General features: G+C 38.8%; 1 long non-coding RNA gene and 1 pseudogene across 1 annotated transcript in view; one reads left to right on the top strand and one right to left on the bottom strand.

The window, feature by feature from the left end:
- The window catches only part of LOC138402650 (uncharacterized), a 123,883-nt gene that overhangs the window by 43,491 nt on the left and 63,513 nt on the right, over positions 1–16,879 (top strand). The gene's annotated exons all lie outside the window — the stretch shown is intronic.
- LOC117984832 (muscle-specific protein 300 kDa-like) overlaps positions 1–16,879 on the bottom strand; it is a 162,859-nt pseudogene that overhangs the window by 123,537 nt on the left and 22,443 nt on the right.

Genomic DNA, 16,879 nt, shown 5'->3' with positions numbered 1-16,879 from the left:
TCCCAAAACTGAACTAAATTTATTGCTATCGCTTTCATAATGGACCCTGCAGAAAAGCATAGTACTAGATTTAGACCTCTCAATTTAGTATAGTTTTGAGACTATATTCCAAGAAGCAACAGTTTACTCATAGTTTTCAACTTGTTTAAGTGCAATCAATCAATAAAGTTCAAAAAGTATTACCTTAGGTTCAGGGTATTTATGCAGGAACTGTGCTACGTAGGTCATGATGGACCTCTCATCTGGCTTGTCCACATCCACATCCTCAGCATCCAAGAGTCTGGCAATACCAAGCTCGCTTTCTGCCACGTCGAAGGCGTGTTCGAGACGCTGTCTGTTGGTCTTCCTCTTCATCTCGGCTAAGTTGATAAGGTTAGCTTTGATGGCATCGATGATAGCGAGGAAGGCGATACCGTCGCGCCATGACGGACCGAAATCTGTTACTTGGATGTTTGAGTCCCTTGAGAGAAAAGACATTTGAAATAGAATTAATTTGATAGTAAACGATTCTGCAATTTAGGACGGAAACGGAAAATCCTGGTATCAAAAATCGGTTGCGGGTAGGGTAGGTAGTTAATGTATTAACTGTAGTGTGGGGCGCCTTCCAGCAAGATGGTTCACTTCCTAACTTCCTGCTACCCTCTTTGTATGGATATACAACACATAGAGGGTGGCAGGAAGTGGCTAGATAAGGAAGATTAAAAATCGGCATGGTGACAGTCATTAGGAAATATGTCCAGCAGTGGAGTTCCACAGGCTGAAATGTAGTCTATAAGTTACTTACTTCGGTAAGGCATTTGCCACCCACTGCAACAAGGTCTTCTTGGCTCCCTGCTTCCACCTGTCCTCAGCCCTGTGTGTGGGGGTGGCAGCGCCTGACTCCTGTGACATCACGGAGGCGCATCGCGACCCGCCCAGGTACTCTAGTGCCCGACTGTTCTCTTCAATCTGGGAAAAGAAATACGGGTGCTCAATTTTTTGCTCTCTTTATTTAGTGTCAAGCTCGTGACGACTTTATAAAGTGATAAAGATATACCATTGACCGTGAGAACATGCCTAATAGTGGCTTTGCAGTGTCTTGATGAAAAGACGCATAATTGAGATGGCAATCGGGGTATGAGGCGGGGGGACGCCCCGCACACCCGCACGTCACCCGTGCTTGCTTGGGATAGTGCGGGGGCTGCGCTAGTGTGCGTGGCGTTCCCTCCCTGATTGCCATCTCGACCTGTCGTGTATTAAAGGTACATTGAATCGCCGAAGAATCTTTAAAAACTTTGAAGTTGTAGACTGTACCTACTTTCTGATTTTTACGAATAATATCCTTTAAAGCTTCATTCACGCCAGAGCAATATAGTGCGACATTCCTGCATGCTACAAATGAAATCATTAGTTTTATTTTTATTTATTTATTTTATTTTGTTTATTTGAAAGTAATCAACAGCGTAAATACATGATTATTATTTAAATTTAAATCTAGGTAGATTTAAATTTAAATAATAATTATGTATTTATGTAACAGAAGGCCAAAAGAGATTACTTAAAATTATAATTAAAACTATTTTAACAGAATAGATTTAGGTATATTTATGTTTGTGTATGTTAGTAGGTAGGTACTATTATATATTAATTATATGCCTTAAGAGAAATAACCCTGATCCCCAGCGCTAATGTCTGTTTAAAAGCAACTACATTGCTTTTAAACAGCCGTTAGGGTAACTTTGAATTAATTACGACTTTAATAATAAATTTTGGCCACCTGAATTTTCTACTATCAATGTTTTTCTACTAGGTATTCCGTGCCAAAGTGTGTCTTATCAGTGTAAATAAAACAAAAGCTTTCATGTTTTCTTAATCTACCAGTCAACATAATCAGGCTGAACCAATTCAATAAATAAGCTGTGACCTACTTTCCTTCCAAGAATCTTGTTTATTTATAAAAATAATGCATTGTACTGCGCCGGCTTTAATTGATGGTCGCAACCATCGAAAACAGGTGTTAGTACTGATTATCCATACTAATATTATAAATGCGAAAGTGTGTCTGTCTGTCTGACCGTCTGTCTGTTTGTCTGTCTGCTAGCCTTTCACGGCCCATCCTTTCAACCGATTTTAACGAAATTTGGTACAGAGATAGCTTACATCCCGGGGAAGGACATAGGCTTTTTATCCCGGGAAAGCAAAGAGTTCCCACGGGATTTTTTAAAACCTAAATCTACGCGTACGGAGTCGCGGGCATCAGCTAGTTACTGATAAAATACCACAAAAAAGCGCTAAAAAATAAATGAAAAAAACCTGTAATTTTTAATAGTTCGCAATGAAATAAAGACCTAACGTCAGTCAGATGTTTTATTTCATTACGAACTATTAACAAACAACGAACGTTGCGTAGTTAGGTGCCTGTAAATGCATGCCACGTCGTAAATGGGGCATTAACCCCGAGTTTGCATGCTATACATTTGCAGGTTTGAAAAATACAAAATCACTAAAACTACAAGTAGGTACCTACTTACAAGGCAAATGGGTATTGGATTGTGTTTAGGTAGTACAAGTATATAGCGCTAAGTTTTCTCTAAAATTGATAAATGGGTTATGGTCAAGCTTGCATCTCACCCACCTTTTGTCCTCGGTCCTGTGGGTCCAATACATTGAGCGAAGCTTGCGCAAACAAAATATATTCAAGCCAATTAAAATGAGAATAGATCTACAGGGAAAGAAGATAGGGGTAATAGTTTAACAGATTTCATTAGCAGGGACAACGAGATACATGGGAACAAGGCATACTGAGAAGCACCACTAAGCCCTAGAAGAATTTCCTAATATTTAAGGCTGCATGGTTGCCTGAATACTACTTTATAATTCTAAAGTAGGTAGTATCTAAGTTCAATTCAAATATCATTGCAAAAATATTGGACTAATTTATTGAACTACACTTTGACATATAAAAATATCTTTCGTAAATTAATATTAAATAGTTACATATCAAAAATTGCACGTGCACTGCCAGTGACGAAAAATGCGATATGTTTGTTCACTCAGTACTGAAGCGACTGTTAATGCCATCTAGTAGCGAAACTTTGCAGCTATCGAAACTTCTTTCAAAGGCCCATATCAATGCAGCTCTTTGAAAGAGAAATGACATACCTATTTGCTTTTTATTATATTTTTATAAATTTTATAGTGAGTCGTAAGCACATGCTGCTATGAACACTAAGCAGTGTTCATAGCATCGGGCGCGATCTCAGAAGACGCGGGTTCCGCAATGTTTGATATGTGTTTAAAATTATTTTGAAATTTCCTTGAAGTGTACGTAAAACACTATAAAAATTATAAAATATCTTTCGTTAATTTGATTTGCATCAAATACGATAGGTGTTTGATCTATTGATTGCTATCTTTCGTTCTATTTGTTTTTACAACAACGAAATTCGTCCGCATTTTGAATAGTGTTTTTTTTTCAGTTTCAAAAACCAAAGCTAATTTCGTAATTTTAACGTTTTCTTTATCAGTTTTTTGAAGTAAAGACTGCTTATTTGCTCCTTGCCTTGTATTTGCATTGTTAATGAAGTTTTATCAAGATGTATCCACATTTAAACGGCTAACAAACAGTGCATTCAACTCTGTGTTATCAAAGAAACCATTTTGTTTGCACTAAAACTAAGGTAGGTATAGGTAAGTACACTAAAATACAAGTGAAAATTACAACAATTTCTCTAACCGAACTGAGTAACATAACTAAAACTAAGTTTTTTTTTAAAGTTTTAAGTGAAAATTACAGCTATATGTTTTACACTAACTCTAAACTAAATTGTCAGGTCTACTCTAAATCTAGCGCTATGACGTAAGATTTTTACACTTTTATTACCTGTCATCTCCCAAAGTCACCATGATCCAAAGAAACATCTAAACAAACGTTCCTCCCAGTGTTGGGGACAATACGCAGAGAAACTTGCAGCTTTTATAAAATAACGAAAGTCTGGCATGCGCTAGCTGTCTCTCTAAATATAAAATGGTTTAAATCTGAAGAATTGGCCACAATATCTCTAAATAGGCAATTATTTCTTAACTATTACTATAATTTCATGACATTTGCATCTCTATCTATATCGGGGTAAACAACTAAACGGTGAGGGCTATATTTGGAAAGTAGTGAAAGTTCCTAGTGTTACTAACTTCTAACTAATGGCGTGTAGGATTGTTTAGAAAGTCTTTCCCAAAGTAAACTAAACTAGGTACAGCCGATTATTACACGGATACCTAAACGTTGGTAAATATTGCCTTTGTGTCTGGCACTGAAATTACGCTCAGAATAGGCTTTGCATTAGATAAGACTAATCTAGGTTTCCTAGAATGAATGGTGATCCCTAGATTATGTGTTGAATTGGGTAGATATTCGTACTCATAGATTAGTTAGATATTTTCTATTTAAAGAAAAACAGAATTTCTGCTCCTAAATCAGAAAATCTCCTAAAGGTCAAAAAAGCTGTACACCAAATCAATATTTGCAATAATGCTATGGCCTATGTGGTTTCCGAATGATTTTTATTTGATGTCACTTCAAAGTATTGGTAAACTAATAAGATTAATTGAATTTTTTTCCTCTCTTCAGAGCTCTACTTCTGAATACTGAAAACTTTTTGAAAGCTCCTTACGTTTTGTGTCCCTTGTTTTTAGGAATTGTCCATAAAACAATCTTCAAAAAATAAATATTTAGCCATTAATTACTATACTCTTATCCACGGAGAGAAGTTAATTTAGGGCTCTCTCTGTTACGTAATCCCATACACATGACAAAGACGAAAAATCAATAAACCATTTGGAGTCACCAATCGCAAACGAAACTATGTTTTCGAATTGAATTTCAAATATTTTTTGATATAGGTTCTGTAAGTACGCGGCAGAAAGTAATGTATATCGGCCTTCGTAGAGAACATTTCGGCTTTGTAGAACGTTGTCTCTGTCAGTCATACCTATATGACTTTAAACGGTCGCAACGGCAGAGACAATGCTCTACAAATCCGTTACCTAAAGGTCGATCTACATTATTTTCTGCCGCGTACCTACTATAGTTTATTTTGTGGTGGTTAACGCCCGCTAAGTTTTTGTCTTCGTCATTTGTATGAGATTCCGTAACAGAGAGAGCCCTATACTAACTTATAAACTAAGAGCATACAATTTACCTACCTTGTTTTTACCTACTAAATATAAGTTTTAAAATATCCTACATTTGGTTCAATGTTGTTAGTTATAAATATTGTTATTTAGCTTTTAATAAGATATGTGTGACGTGTAGATACCTAATGTTAACGGCTTCGGTATACGGAAAAACTCAAGCTTCGAGTTTATGATTATACCTGAATTTGTGTAACCTGTAAATATTTTTTCTTAAATAAATATATTTTTTATTATTATTATTATTATTAAATTACTACCTACGCGGCAGGAAATGATGTACATCGACCTTTAGATGGGGATAGCGGATTTGTAGAGCATTCATCTCTGTTGTTGAGACCTACAAAACAGACCGATATAGGTATGAGCGACACACACAACGCTCTACAAAGCCGAAACGGCATTCTAAAGGCCGATGTACATTATTTTCTGCCGCGCACTTTATGCAAATCTCGAAGAAGTTACATAATTGTGACCAAGATGATAGACAGTATCTCAATGTATACCTGGAAGTAGAGGATGATGGTCCATATGAGGCCGAGCACGACGGCCGGCCGGCCATCCACCAGGTCTGCGGCGTTGATGTTCACCAGCTTGATGCGCTTGCCTGCCAGGAAGCGGAGAGCTGTGTTGGCGTTGGACAAGAAGTGTGGGCGACGGAGGACGCGACCGCGTTCCATTGGCTTAGGGAAGAAAAGGCTCAAATCAAAATTTATTATTTTCATGTAGGATAACAGCTAGTGTCTCTAATGCTACGTTTGTGACTTAACCACCGGTTTGAAATATACTGACTAATTCAACAGTTGCTCTTTTCAAAACATAAAAAGTTACAATATGTAACAACTACCTACTTGTAACAATATATTAGGTACACCATCTTGTGTGTCACTGAAAGCTCAGTGGATTGCTTCCACGCAACTTTTTCACTAAGGAGTCGAATTAATAAGTGTGTTTTTAGACAGTATTTTTTGTGTAATAACAAATCTTAAAATTCTGTTGTAACATAAAATGAATATCGTGTTTTCATTTTCAATGATAATTTAATAAAGCAGATTTGGATGCGTAACTGATAACTTTACAAGAGCGTAAACCTAGCAAAATGTATGGAAAAGTCTAATACAATCACGACGTTTTCCCGTCTATTCTAGCAGATTTACGTGAAGTTAGGTACAAACCTCAAAATAAAGTTAATGTCATACAATACAGTGAAGTTAAACAGAAGTTCAGGGACAAAACATTGGCATTGTGGAGAAAGACGCGAGGAAGGAGTGCAGCTTTTAAATCAAACGAACAAACTGTCAGAGATAACTCAGAGAATATTGTTTGAAGCTTGTTTGAAGTCAATACTCGCGCTCAACAATCATCGAAAGGCGTTTTCCCTGTCAAGTGGGCGATTGAGATGGAAATGTTATGGCTTGTTGCCAGATGAGAGGCATGCTTCGGCTTCCGTGATCGTGAACGTGAATGAAATCATAGGTAGAATATTCGGAATTAAAGGTAAGGCTAGCTTGTTACGTTTATATTGATGACAGGTTTACATATTGGCGAAACCGGCGATGCAATACATAGTGCATACATACCATATTGTAAAGATATCATTTAACTACGTTACAGGTTTGTATTAGAGCCTCAATAGCTCAACCGGTAAAGGAGTGGACTGAAAACCGGAAGGTCGACGGTTCAAACCCCGCCCGTTGCACTATTGTCGTACCTACTCCTAGCACAAGCCTGACGCTTAGTTGGAGAGGAAAGGGGAATATTAGTCATTTAACATGACTAATATTCTTTTAAAAAAAAAACAAAAAAAAATTAAAACGGTCCCGGAGATTCAGAGCAAATTCAGACACACGGGTGATCCTGTTTTTATTTAGATTTCAGACGTTCAGGTGTGCAACCCAACCACCACTTAACATCAGGTTATCACTTAACATCAGGTGACTCCCCTGCTCGTTTGCTCGCTATATCTATTAAAAAAAATAGAAGGCACTCACCAATTTCTCTCCGGACAATACTTCAAGTAGAGCCAGGAGCCGGGTGCCGTCTCGGAGGTCGTAGATGAGGTCATCAATTCGCATGGGAGGTATGCGCTGCAAAAAAATATTTGAAGTACAGTGGAAACTCGATTAACCGGACTAATTGTTGTCGTTAGGGATTCGGATAATTGAAAATCCGGATTTAAATCGAATATATGAAGAAAAGCTGGTTTTGTGCATACTATGTAGTTCACTATAATAGTATTATAGTAGTAGAAGTAAGATAACTATACCAAGTGGGGTATCATAATTATTATGAAAGGGCTTTGCCTGTACATTCTAAAACAGATTTTTATTTATTTTCATAATAGTTTATGATTTATCGTACAAAATGGCGGAAAAAATACTCGAGTATGGAACCCTCGGTGCGTGAGTCTGACTCGCACTTGGCCGAACAATTTTCGGTTGGTAGTCCGGATAATCGAGTTTCCACTGTACCTATTAGCATTTAGGTATTCATAGAAAGCGGAAGCGGTGATAGAAAAGAAAAAAGAAAGAAAGAAAACACGTTTATTGATACAATTGTGCCACACATCACAACTTAGGTGATAGGTGATAGCCTCGTGGTTAAGACGTGATTATTAGGTATCACTTAGCGGGAAGAAAAATATCGTGAGGAAACCTGCAACCTGAGAGTTATCCATAATGGATTGGGTGTCCTAGGTATACTCGTCTACAATTTCGAATGCAGAGCTCTCAGAGATTACTGGGTGGGGCCGGACATAAGCATTAGACAGGATTTTCGTCTTATACTTATTAATTTTTGCTAAATACTTAGTTGCAAGTAAATTATAGATGTATATTGGAAATTCATATTAAGTATAGTCTTTATCTCGTTAATACTATGTTCTTAATATAGCTCAATTTACGAGTACAAGATAATAATATGCAATTGAACTTTGACATTGTTTATATTTCAAATATCAGAATAATTAACAGTTTTACCTTTGATAAATGTGAATTGATCCAATTAACGAATGTCTTCTTTTGTACTCTTTCCTGTTCATCTGCAACAAAAGATAATAAGTTTTAAGTATGTTTAGGAACCTCCGATACAAAAGATTTTGTTGGGGGTCTAAGGTTTCTTGACTGACAGACAACAAAGTGATCCTATAAGGGTTCTATTTTTCCTTTTGAGGTACGGAACCCTAAAAACCATCTAAAACATGTTAATATACGTGCCTAGTAGTTACCTATCTCCTGCTAAAATTGTAGTCTCCAGAAGTACCTAGTTTTAAGCCTGCGGCCCAGCTGGGGGCGGGCGGGTGCGTCCTGCAGGGCGGGCGGCGGGCGCGATGCCATACTCTCAATGCCGCTCGGACCCACCCGCTCTCGATTAAGGACGTGTCCGCGTGTCTTCCTTCCAAATTCTTGTAAATATTAAGAGTTTGTCCTACACGCTGGCCGCCACGCAGGGCACACCCGCTCCCACCTGAGCCGCAGACTTAATCATCAGTTCCAAGGTTCCAAGTTCGATTCTCGAATGAATCAATTTGATTCCTTTACAAAATAATTTTAGCTCATATTATCATAACATCGCATGAGCTGAGCTTTGAGATTACATGATCATTTTGAATTGTATCAACTGGGTTTTAATTGTATGCATGACGTCATGCACACTAATTGACGGTGTATGGTGTACTACGTAGTAGTACTTCCCAGTGGCGTGCACAGGGCTTGAAGCCAGGGTAGGCACTAGTTAGGTAGGAACCTGTTTACTGGCAGGTCATAATGTAAAATTTGCATTGAGCTATTACAACTGGGGTAAGCAGTGCATTTATGCCTCTATGACCTGCACGCCACTGGTACTTCCAACTTCTTTGATGGCCACAGTTCACGACAGTTCAACAAAACGTCGAGGCTTAAGACGTCACATGGCAGGCGTCAAATGCTACCTATTAGTACGCGACAGGTCGAGACACTAGCACAGTCCCCGCGCTGACAAGGTGCGGGATAACGCGGGTAACGCGCGGGTGTGCAGGGCGTCCCTTCGCCTCATACTCCGATTTCCATCTCGATCGACGACCTCCCTGGCGCAGTGGTGAGCGCTGTGGTCTTATTAGTGGGAGGTCCCGGGTTCGATTCCTGGCAGGGGTTTGGAATTTTATAATTTCTAAATTTCTGGTCTGGTCTGGTGGGAGGCTTCGGCCGTGGCTAGTTACCACCCTACCGGCAAAGCCGTGCCGCCAAGCGATTTAGCGTTCCGGTACGATGCCGTGTAGAAACCAAAGGGGTATGGGTTTACTAAAAACTGCCATACCCCTTCCAGGTTAGCCCGCTATCATCTTAGACGGCATCATCACTTACCACCAGGTGAGATTGCAGTCAAGGGCTAACTTGTATCTGAATAAAAAAAAATAAAAAAAAAATACTCCGATTTCCATCTCGATCTGTCGCGGACCTATACATTTACGCTATCCAGCCTATGAATCGCTTATTTTCTTTAATTTCACGTCACCCATACCCTAATATTTTACATATTATCGTCGATTCAGGATCAAACCGAGAGTTACCTCACTCAAGTCCACTGGTGTGGCTACCAGTCGCCTGGACGCCTGCGCCGCTTCAAATCCGCTGTATACTTGACGGTAAACTAATTAATCGTGTATGGCCAGCGTAAAGCCGGCTCACCGTAAACGTCAAGGACGTCGTCATGGTCGTATGTACCTATCTACGTTGTGATAGTGTTTAGGTAGATTAGTTTTTTTTTTTTAAAGAATATTAGCCATGTTAAATGAGAAATATTCCCCTTTCCTCTCCAATTAAGCGTCAGGCTTGTGCTAGGAGCAGGTACGACAATAGTGCAACGGGCGGGGTTTGAACCGTCGCGCGTCGGTCGGACCTTTCGGTTTTCAGTCCACTCCTATACCGGTTGAGCTATTGAGGCTCGATTGGTGGCGTAAGTTTAGCTAAATAGCTAGGTAGGTATATTTTTCGACACCTGCATTTGTGAGGCTTCTATTAGCCATGTACATAAGTGTGTTGAATAATCTTATTGTTTTTACACGAAATGTGTCAAATAATATCAAACTAGATGATGCCCGCAATTTCGTCCGCGTAGATTAAGATTTTTCCCTATGTGAACTCTTTGAGTCTCCGGGATGCAAGCTATCTATGTACCTAATGGATGATACTTGCGACTTTCATTTACTTGAATTTTGTATTTTTTTCAAAATCTCGTGGAATTCTTTGATTTTTCAGGACAAAAGTAGCCTACCTAAGTCCGTCCCGGGTTGCAACTGCAAGCTATCACCGTGAAAAGGTTGCAGACAGACAGACACTCTTTCGCATATGTACCTACTATTAGTAATTAGTACCTTTGGATAATAATATAATTTGACGCAACGATGCCATACAAATCACAAGTTTCGAATTTCAAGGAGACTTCCAACATAAGAGCGCATGAACTCATAAACCAGAAATAGAGTTCACCCCGAACTAGAAATAGAGATTACCGTCCAATTACAGCGATTACACGATATTTGGCAGATGTAATCACAATATACAATGCAGCATCATCAGTGCGCTGAACTTGGCATAATATACAGGGTGTAACCAGAACGCTAGCAAAAACGAAAATAGATAATAGTACTGCTGATTACTGATATGATTCCACAAAAAATAACGTAAAAAAATATTAAAATAATTAAAATCCTACATTTTGTAAAATTATACGATATAATATTGCAACTAAAACATCTGACTGGTGCTAGAGGTCAACGAACATTGTATAACTAGGCCACTTGGAGTCAATGCTGCGTCGTAGGCGGGGCATTGACCCGAGTTTTGCACGCTATACATTGTGAATTTTAAAACTTCAAAATGAGGCAAATGGTTATTGGTATTGGATTGTGTTTAGGTATTATAACAATAACGCTAAGTTTTTGCTAGCGTTCTGGTTACACCCTGTATAATTTTATATGATGAACTTTGTGACTTGGCAGCCCGTGCTGTGATTCACTTCCATTTAAGCGCCTCACGACATCGCTTTATTTAGCGATGCAATGCTTTAATGAGGAATGCAATAATTATGATTATTATTTGCGTAGGAAAACAAGCACGTATTTTGTCGACAAAACTTTGTGTGCTCGCTATGTTCAATTTCCTTTGGCGTAACTACAATACGTTGAACAACTAAGAAGAGCACCGCCATACGCTCACGAAGTTCCATCCCACCGATGCTGACGACGGAACATAAGGGACCGACAACTCCCCGTTACTCCGCCAGTGGATGTCCGCCGTACCAGATCCACTTTAGGGGCTCGCGGGGAGAGCGATTCTCTCTCTACCTAGCCTCCAGGAAGACCTGTGGATGATGGACACGCGACGGTCGATGGACTTCGTATTGGTTGGCTTGTTGTGGTTCCGGCATGCTTCTAACGGTGTTTGGAGGCACGTAAGAGGTTTTTAGTCGGAGTCCTACCGACTTAAGACCTCCTACGTACCTCTACCTATGATAAATTTTCCTCACGACAAAGAATTGCCTTTGGATCGACCAGTAGAACTTCACGATCGGACCTCTGGCAATAACTTGTAGTACTATCGATAGGACTACGGGTAATCCTGATTTGCCCATGGTCCAATTGATAGAATCATGGGCTAGAAAAATTGCCCATGGATCCACCTGCACCAGTAGAATTACGCGATCGGATTACAGGCAATAAACCAAATAAAGACAGTAAAATTTAAATCAAGCGAGAGTTCTTGTTGTTTTGTGGTACAACAAGTTTGGTTGGCACGCGAGAAACATCTATTGCTAATTGTCTTCTCAATCTTCTCTTCTTTGGGAAAGGTGACTGAACTATCAACGCACAGCTCAAACTACTGGACAGATCGGGTTGAAATTTGGCATGCAGATAGCTATTGTGACGTAGCTATAGGCATCCGCTAAGAAAGAATTTTTGAAAATTCAACCCCTAAGGGGGTGAAATAGGGGTTTGAAATTTGAGTAGTCCACGCGGACGAAGTCGCGAGCATAATCTAGTTAAATATACAAAAGGAGAAGGTGACTGACTGACTGATCTATCAACGCACAGCTCAAACTACTGGACAGATCGGGTTGAAATTTGGCATGCAGATAGCTATTATAACGTAGGCATCCGCTAAGAAAGGATTTTCGAAAATTCAACATCTTAGGGGGTGAAATAGGGGTTTGAAATTTGTGTAGTCCACGCGGACGAAGTCGCGAGCATAAGCTAGTTTAAATCATAAGTTGCCAGAGCATATTCAGTACCTATTGAATATCGAAACGAAATCAAAGACACTGAATTCATGATTCCAAATTATGGATATATTTTTACATCCGGATAATGCCGGATATACATAAAAACGTCAATTAAATTCCTCGGGGCCGTCATTTCGGTGCGTGCCGTGGATCCGGGAACTGCACGCAAGGCATCGCCTGGTACGAGGAAATGCCTGTCTTGGAGTAGGTACAGTTTCTTTGTCGAGGGGGAACTAAATGAGGCCGGGACGACGCGTTTGCTTCAATGTCCCGGAGTTCCCGGGATGTCACGTCACGTACAGTCAATCTAATCTAAGACCGGGAGCCGCAGCAGAAACAGCTGAAAACGGCAAGCGGCGCAAGTATGCCTCTCTTATAGAGAGTTACATTTTTGTGCCGTTTGCCGTGGAGACCCTGGGGCCATGGAGTCTTAGTGCTAAAAATTTTTTACGAGACATTTCACCGCGATTAATAGCCTCATCTGGTGACAGAAGGGCTGGCTCATTTTTTGCGCAACGGATCAGCCTGGCTGTCCAGCGCGGAAATGCAGCCAGTATTCTTGGCACCATTCCACGCGGTCATGATTTATATAGTAATTAGATAAGGCTAGCTTTAAGTTTTATTGTAATAATAATAAAAAAAAAATCTAATCCATAATATCTACCTATAATAAAATTACTTATACAAAACTGTACCCCAACACAATGAATCTCTGACTCTTAACTTAACTTACCCGGCTGAGTTTGTTGTGGGCTCTTCTCAGACCTGGGCGCGTTTGGAACCCTCGTAGCTTCAGTTTTTAAGTCCGCGTAAAAATTATCACCACTATACAAATCCTACAAATGCAACAACGGACTTTCAAAAAGTGTAATTTATTACCTATCCATACTAATATTATAAATGCGAAAGTGTGTCTGTCTGTCTGTCTGCTAGCTTTTCACGGCTCAACCGTTCAACCGATTTTGACGAAATTTTGTACAGAGGTAGTTTGCAACCCGGGGAAGGACATAGGCTACTTTTTATCCCGGAAAATTTAAGAGTTCCCACAGGATTTTCATAAACCTAAATCCACGCGTACGAAGTCGCAGGCATCAGCTGGTTTTGAATAAACCATTTGATTTGATTTGATTTAACTGGACGTCTTAACCACTAGGCTAACATGGCTCAAAACGCCTCGAAAAAGGTATCGGGATAAATAAATAAAAATCTTTTTTATTCGAATAAACTTTTACAAGTTCTTTCGAATAGTCGGATGCATCTACCACTGGTTCGGAATGCCTTTCCTACCGAGAAGAACCAGCAAGAAACTCGGCGGATATATTTTGTAGGTCAAAGAAACCATTCAACAACATCAATCATCAATACTTATAATAAAACTGTAACAGGTCAAATTCTGTACATTGAAGATATTTTGAAAATTTTTTTTCGAGGGCACTCTATAATCGATACTGAACACAAAACTGTCATTTTTGTCTGTCTGTCTGTCTGTCTGTCTGTCTGTCTGTCTGTCTGTCTGTATCACGGCCGCGCATCACGCTGAAACTACTGAATGGATTCCAATGAAACTTGGTACGATTTGAGGTCATACTATGAGGAAGAATATAGGATACTTTTTATCCCGAAATTCAGCATGGTTCCCGTAGGAGAGGGGATGAAAGTTAAAATGTATACTGAGTTGTAATTCATTAACGCGTAGTCCGATTTCATTCATTCTTTTTTTGTTAGAAAGGGGATATTTTAAAAATTGTTCCGTAAATATTTCAAGGTAATCGGTTTTTAACCGACTGTCAAAAATGAGGTGGTTCTTTTTTCTACATCGATTTTTTCGAGGTTTCTGGACCTATTTGCAATTTTTTTTTAAATCAACAAAAAAAGTTTTCGTGGTGGTCACATAAAAAATTCTGGATTCAACTCCTTAATCCTGATGCTGCAGGGTTACTGCCCGCCTGAGTTATCAAGATTCAGGAAGTGTTCATAGTGAATTCATATTGTAGGTACCAAGCAACGACAACAATCCCGAAAAATCAAAGAGTTCCCGCGGGATTTTAAAAAACTTAAATCCACGCGGACGAAGTCGCAGGAATCAGCTAGTTAGATAATAAATTGATTAGCGAACTTCCCTTTAGAAGTTGGATATCGCATCGGTAACCGCAAATAATTAACCTTGGAGTGAACTTATGCCAAACCAGTTTTTCCGTAAATAAGTCGATAGCTTGTTTACTTTGCATACACATTTAATGAATAAACATTTTGAGAAACATCGCTCGAGCAGAAATGTGAAGATCCGCTCTACCTAGAGTACGCGACACGTCAAGATGGCTATCGGGAAGGGGACGCCCCGCACAGCCCCCGCACTGACCCGGTGCGGACGGGCGCGGGTGTCGTGCGGATGTGCGGGGCGTCCCCCCGCCTCATAGCCCGATTGCCATCTCGACCTGTTGTGGACTGCATGGTCCGGTCTATAAAACTTACAAATCTAGCTCCAATCTACTCGTGTGCCAGCTCTATTCCATTTTGCTTGTATCTTGTGTCTGAGGGTCTACTGAGCACGGGTCTCCTCTCAGAATGAGATGGGTTTAGGCCATAGTCTACAACAATGACTTAGGGCCGGTTGTTTCAAAGCATTGGTCTTCGTAAGATACGTTCGTTAAAATTTAACAGACGTAGACGAACTTTAACATCTGTTAATTTAATTGCGTTGCTTCATTGTACAAAAAAAAATTTTTACAAAAAAAATAAAAACCGACTTCGTTACATAAACACTAAAAATTGAAAAATAATTTAATTTATTACCGAATATATTATGTATACAAGAGTTAATATAGTTCCATAATAATACTTTTTGGTGCCGGTGCCAATTAGCTTTAGCTGCGCGAATCGTCTAGACTTCATATTTTTATGGGACTCCACAATGGCACCTCATTGGCACCGACCCCAAAAAATATTATTATGGAAGTATATTAACTCTTGTATACATAATATATTCGGTAATAAATTAAATTATTTTTAAATTTTTAGTGTTTATGTAACGAAGTCGGTTTTTATTTTTTTTGTAAAAAATTTTTATTTCTCAATTTTTAGTGGCCCCATGGAATTATGCTATGACTGGTTAAAAATCTACTGTTAACTAAGCTATTACACTGATCGCGAGCAATTTACTCTTATCCGTTGAGGAGTTCCAGTATCTATCTTCGAAGATGTTCATCAGATCTTCACCAAATTGAAATGGGACCAACTTTGAAGTATACCCTTTCAAACAAAAAAAGAATTTTCAAAATCGGTCCAGGCGTTTTTGAGTAATCGGGGAACATACATAAAAATAAAAATAATAAAAAAAAAAAAAAAGATTCCGACGAATTGAGAACCTCCTCCTTTTTTTGAAGTCGGTTAAAAACTGTTCGTCATTGTTATTTTGGTTGCGAAACTAACCCTAAAAATTAACTTACTTTTCCGTATCCTTTTTTTATTTTATTTTAAGTATATTAAATTATATACATAGTTATTAACATTGCTACTTCGAATTTTGAACACTTTTTCTTTCTTACAAATTCTCTTTCATCTTCAAAAAAACTACCATTAAAAGCTTAGAATTAAATTGATTCCATTATAATTTATAAATAAAATATTCCGTTTGTAAGAATTATGAAGTTACGAACTGATTTGACGATCACCAATGGCGCCAGCACTGGTTAACATAAACGTAACTTTTTAACGAACGTTAGCGCTAATAGATGCTGAATCAACGCTTTTTCTTTACTTACGTTCGTTAGCGCCATATTAAAGGTTACGTGTCCGTCAAAGTTTGTTGAAACAACCGGCCCTAAATGTAGATTGGCAGACTTTACAGTCCTTTCATAACACTTTGGAGAACTCTCATGCATGCAGGTTCCTCATGTTTTCCTTCACCATTAAAAGAAGTGATATTTAAATTTTAATCCATACTAATGTTATAAATGCGAAAGTGTGTGTGTCTGTCTATCTGCTAGCTTTTCATGGCCCATCCACTCAAGCGATTTTGACGAAATTTGGTACAAAGATAGCTTTCATTCTGGGGACGGACATAGGCTGTATACTGTTTATCCCGGAAAATTGAAGAGTTCCTACAGGATTTAAATAAACCTAAATCCATACGGACGAAGTCGCGGGCATAACCTAGTAACTAAATAAAAGTAAATGATTAAAGGATCAGCTATGTCCAACTGCCTACAGAACCCCTAAATTATAGCGGTACCTACTTAGAGTATTAAAACTCTATAAAAAGTACAAAGAACAACGTGAAATATAACAACTCTATAAAAATTTAATGCCCTTTGATTTTACATCGCAGTTCGAAATTAATGGTGTACTGTACTCCATTAACACTGTACAGTATTGTACCTATTATAAAACTGTTACCTACTTGGTAATTAATGGTAATACGGTAGTTTAATGAGTCAAAGATCTCGTGTAAATA

Source organism: Maniola hyperantus, chromosome 8 (genome assembly GCF_902806685.2).
Source record: "Maniola hyperantus chromosome 8, iAphHyp1.2, whole genome shotgun sequence".
NCBI lineage: Eukaryota > Metazoa > Arthropoda > Insecta > Lepidoptera > Nymphalidae > Maniola > Maniola hyperantus.
Note: the sequence above shows the minus strand (reverse complement) of the source record. Positions and strands in the feature narration are given on the sequence as shown.